A 6000-nucleotide genomic window follows, 5' to 3' on the forward strand; every position below is an offset into this window, starting at 1 on the left:
AAGTGGTACATGTCCAGTCTGTGCATGTTAGATGAATTGTAAGTCGAGGATTCTAGCACATAAAACAATCATGTTTTCAGCAAAGTTGGTCAATCAGAGTACTTTCGGATGAAGATCTGTCTGCTTGGAATTTCCTCACTACGTGGCGCTAGTGTGCCCGTAACTATTATGTAACAGAAAGCATTTTACCTATTTCAGTATCAACTCGTATGCTGTTACCAAATACATATATACTAGCGCCACGAAAAGGCAGAATTCCTTATCAAACAGATCATCATTATATAGTACTCAATCACTTGGACAGCTCTGCTGAAGACATTAATGTTCTATATCCTAAGATTAGAGAGCTATAATGCACCCTTCATGCTCACACTGGACATGTACCACTTTTGCTCTCAACGTTTTCTGGTTGTCATTATTTTTCCCATAGAACAAAAGTGGTACATGTTTTTCCATTGAAGTTTGTGTACGTTTCTCAACCGGAACTCGTTGCTTTCATGTACCGTCTTTTGAAACCTTTCCAGCAATGTTTTAGTGCAGTTATGTTGGAAAGAATTGTTGAAAATAATTTACTATTTGAGTGTTCCGTTTATCGCTTCTCCTGAAAAATTCACTTGATGGCACATGTACCACTTTTGCTCTCAACGGCTCAATTGTAGGCTTCTGTGCATCATCCCGATTACGGAAATAATCATGTTGGTATTCGATAATTCGATAATTTTGGGATGTTTTCCAAAGAGCAGAAGTCGTCATCTTGGATTTCAAAAAGGCATGCGGACTTAATTTATGGCATCTGGGTATCATTCTGGTTCCGGAAATTCTCATATTGGGTGGTATTTGGCCTTTTTGGTCTGTTATTCAGAAACCAGAAGTTGCCATCTTAGAATTCAAAATAGTCTCTGGGGTCGATTTTTTTGCTCCTGTGCATAATTCCGATCATTGAAGCTGTGCTCCGGAAAAGTTGTTCCAAATATGTGTTCATTTGTGCGGAACCCTTAGCTTGAAGAGAAGGGAGAGGTAGCATAACCCCATATAAATATTTCCTGCGCCCAAAAACTTCTACATGCCAAATTTGGTTCCATTTGCTTGCTTAGTTCGCGAGTCGTTGAATGTAATAAACGCATTGCAAACATAGTTGTGTTGGATTCACGTCACGTGGAGTAGAAATGACGGTTACGTCATTTCGATTTCTTGAATTACTGACGCTATTTTTTACATTTTTGATCAAATTTCGGCGCCTATAGGTCCTATAGGTCGAGCATTTTGGCGCTTATGTCAGTCTACGAGATTACGGTAGTATGGAGTTTGAAATAATATCGTTTGGAAAAAGATCAACTATGCTTCGAGATTAAAAAAAATCAGTTAAAATTTTAAATTAAGCAATTGTGCTGGTATCTAATCTTCAATTTTCCAATACTAAGTTTATAATTCAAGTTTATAAGAACCTTTGTAGCGATGAAAAATGAATTATAATGTTCATAAAATAAAAATAAATAAATACCTTTTGTAGTAGTAGTTCGATAATACATACGCACAACTGTGTGCTGCCACCTTGATAAATGTATATACTTTGGTGTAGCAAATAAATTCACATAGAAACTGGTTAACACGTGTCTCGTCTACTTATTACATTTGGCGACGAAGATTGTGACTTTTTGATTAAATTCGAGCTGAAACGTGCTAAACACGATAAACTTTTCGTTCCGCCGTGATAAAGGATTGAGTTTCGGTATAAATCGCTATAAAACGGATAACGGTATAAAACGGTGAGCCAAGTATAAAATAGGACGTACATAACCTCCAAAAGTGATTGCGTCTAAATTGGGATATAAGCATGGAACCAAAGCCAAGTTTGCAGCCGTTCGACGTTTTGGACACTACTTCTATCGTTCAACGTTAGACGAAATGGAAGCGATCTCTGGATTTGTTCCTGGATGTAAACTGCATAGCCCTAGCTACTAGGAAACGGTCTTATTTGTTACACTACGCTGGACCAGACGTACAGGATATTTTTTACAACATAGATGGCCATGATGCGAATCCACCAGCAGGATCAAATGTTTATACTGAAGCAATCCGCTTACTGGACGCCTACTTCGCTCCCTTAGCAAATATTCCGTACGAGAGATTTGTGTTCCGAAATATGGTTCAGGAGGAGAAGGAAAATATTGAACAATTTATTCAACGCCTGCGAGATCAAAGAAAGCTCTGTGAATACGGGGTCGCTTTGGATATCCGGATCACCGAGCAATTGTTTGATAAATGCAATTTGGATGCTTTAAGAGAAGCAATTTTGAAAATAAGGTTGATGACTGTCCAGGCTATAGCGGAAGAAGGCCGCGTTCTAGAAACCGTGAGGAAAAACCGAGAAGAAATGAGAAGACCAGTCGAGGACGGGACAATAAATGCAATAGGAAAACAAGGCCGAGCAGTCTGCTTACGCTGTGGTAATATTGGTCATTTCGCAAGTGATAAAAAGTGCCCATCGAAATCAAAAGTTTGTGATAAATGTAATATAATGGGGCACTTTAAAAAAATGTGCAAGACAAAGTCAAGGCAACAGAAAGCATCAACTAGTAATATATCAAACAAAAAGCAGATACGCCAGGTTGAGAATCCTGAAATCTGAAAGCTCTTCAGACGACGATGTACAGAATGTTTACACAGTAGGATCGGTTCCAGGAAAAGTAACTTGCTTCGTAGGTGGAGTGAAAATGAATTGGGTAATCGATTCGGGAGCCCATACTAATGTGATCACCAAGGAAACGTGGAAGTGGCTGAAGAATCAAAATAGTACAGTCAGTGAAGTACAAAAATCAAATAAATCCTTGAGAGTGTACGGCAACGGGAAGCTGGAAGTGTACAAAATTATAAAAGCAGATATTGCGACTCGAACGAAAACAGTACATCACGAAATATGCGTAGTCGATGTTAAAAAGGGAGCAAATCTCCTCGGTTTAAAAACCTTAATGGAATTAGGGATCCTAAAAATTTCTGCTGAGGTGTTTGGAGTTTCAGAGGCTGAAGACATGCCAATCGGTAAACTCAAAAACGTTCAAGTGGAGATCAAAGTCAACCCCGACATCACACCTATCCAACAAGCTTGTAGACGTTTACCAATACCGCTAAAAAAATTGGTAGATAGAAAAATTGCTGATCTTTCGAAACAAGATATCATCGAACCGGCGCCATTTAATGGGCATCGCCATTAGTTGTCACACCGAAGGACGGTGGCAAAAGTGTGCGCCTCTGTGTTGATATGAGGAAAGCAAACCAAGCGATCGTCCCACAAAAACATCCGTTACCGACATTCGATGAAATTGTACCACACCTGAATGGATGTCAGGTTTTCAGCAAGATAGATCTGGTTAAAGCCTTTCATCAGATAGAGCTCGCTCCAGACTCACGTGAAATCACAACATTCGTAACAACGGATGCGTATTATCGCTACAAGAGGTTAATGTTCGGGATGAACGTTGCTGCAGAAGTTTTTCAACGATGCATCGAACGGGTCCTTAAAGGATTGAAAGGTGTGAAAGTTTTTATAGACGACATGTTAGTGTATGGTTCATCTCAAATAGAGCATGACGCCAATCTGAAGGCTGTGCTAAACCGGTTGAAAGAACTCGGACTTACCATAAATGAGGGGAAATGTGAATTCGGAAAACGGTCGGTAAGGTTTATGGGACACCAACTTTCCGAGAGCGGAATTCTACCAGCGGTTGAGAAAGTGAGCGCTATACAAAGTTTTCGCCGACCTCAGAATACAACGGAATTACGTAGCTTTTTACGTCGGTTGATTTATACCTAATTTATCAGCTATCACAGCACCGCTTCGTGAAATGACGACCAAGGGCAGCAAATTTCATTGGTCGAAAGAAAGAAAGCGTGCATTTGCTAAGGTCAAGCAAGCATTATCAAATCCACAACATCTAGCTTTCTACAACCCTCAGTATAAAACAACACTGGTGACAGACGCGAGCGAAAACGGTTTAGGAGCGTTACTGCTACAAACAGTGAAATCGGTTACACGCCCAGTGTGCTATGCCAGTAAAAGCCTGAGTAAAACTGAAAAAAAGTATTCAACGTTGGACAAAGAAGCTTTGGCAATTGTTTGGGCCACAGAACATTTTGAGATGTATCTACGCGGATTAGACTTTACTATACTAACTGACCATAAACCTCTGGTACAAATATTCAGTGATTCATCGTCTCCTAACCAGCGACAAGAACGATGGGTCTTGAGAATGCAATCGTATCGCCATAAAATTGTGTATGTGCCTGGAGAGGTCAATATTGCTGATTGCCTTTCCCGGCTATGTGAAACAACAGCGATGAAAACGTTTGATAACGCTTCAGAAAAAGTTTTGTGTTCCATTGTAGAATGTAATAAACCAGTTGCACTTACCATGAGCGAAATAATTCAAAGCTCCGAGGAAGATCAGGATATTCTAAAGATTCGACAGGCACTGCATAACGGTCACTGGGAAGATGTTACAAAAGGATACGCACCTTTCAACACTGAGTTCTGTTTTGCGAATGACGTTTTACTTCGCAAGAATAAAATTGTCATCCCGCAAAGCCTTCGTCAAACAGTATTACAGCTTATGCACATGGGTCATCCAGGTAAGGAAAAAATGAAAAGAAGAATCCGAGAAGCAGTTTGGTGGCCAGGTGTAGACGCAGCGATTGAAAAATTCTGCCGAGATTGTTTCGACTGCCAGATGGTGGGACAGAACAGCAAACCCGAACCACTTCGTATTAGAGAATTGCCATCAGCACCGTGGGTTCATTTGAGTATGGACTTTCTTGGACCTCTTCCCAATGTTAAATATATTTTCGTGCTTGTTGACCTGTATAGTCGTTTCGTGGTTGCGGAATTCATGCCGCATACAACCTCTACAGATGTGATACGTTTTCTGAAAAAATTGTTCACGCGAACCGGTCTGCCATTTGTGTTAACAGCAGACAATGCTAAAAATTTCTCAAGTCAGGAACTCAGGGATTACTGTGTTGATTTTGGCATAAAGCTCACGCATACAACCCCTTACTGGCCTAGTGCTAATGGCGAGGTAGAACGCCATAATCGTTCACTTCTAAAGGTGCTGAAAATAAGCCAGCAGAACGGTTCTAGTCTAGAAACTGCCTTACAGGAATACTTATATATGTACTCGCTTACTCCGCATAGCACAACGGGAGTACCCCCAGCTACTTTGATGTATGGCCGAAAATTTAGAGATCTTATTCCAAATATACAGCACGAATTTCTGTTCTATGATGAAATTAGAGACCGAGATATTACAGCGAAGTACAATGCAAAGGAGTATAGAGACAAGCGTGTCGGTGCAAAGGAATCATCCCTTAAGGTGGGTGACGATGTCTTGTTGAAAAATATGCAGCCTCAAAACAAACTTACGCCTGCATTTTGGCTACACCCGCCAAAGTTATCGATAGATATAGTAATATGGCTACAGTTGAGACACCGAATGGTCAGCAGTACAAACGTAACGTCTCTCACCTAAAACGAATCGAAACTCCTAATGTTAATCCTAACATAATGCTAGATGGAAGTATGCCGCTCAATAACGATATTGAAAAGAACATTCACCACAATAGCAATATCGATCTCAAATGCTCACCAGGTCCACCGCGAGCTCAACCCTATCGTCTTCGTAGAGAAGTGTTTCGTCCTAAGCGATTTGACGATTTCATCGTAGAGTAAAATGCCTTTCAATCACTTAATTCAGGGCTGAAAGTGGTCAAACTGGTCAGAAAAAGTGACTATAGTGACCAAAACTTTGAAAAAAGTGACCAAAAAGTGACTTCAAAGCTTGAAAAAAGTTACCAAGAAGTGACTTGGAAACTTGAAAAAAAGTGACCAGGCTTTTTCTGATTGTCTTGCATAAATCATTCAAAAGGGAGCAGTTTTTTTTCCAAAAATCATGTGGGATTTTTCATGAAATTAAAATAAATATTTGCATAACAGAACATTACGCTACA

Source organism: Wyeomyia smithii, chromosome 2 (assembly GCF_029784165.1).
Source record: "Wyeomyia smithii strain HCP4-BCI-WySm-NY-G18 chromosome 2, ASM2978416v1, whole genome shotgun sequence".
Lineage (NCBI taxonomy): Eukaryota > Metazoa > Arthropoda > Insecta > Diptera > Culicidae > Wyeomyia > Wyeomyia smithii.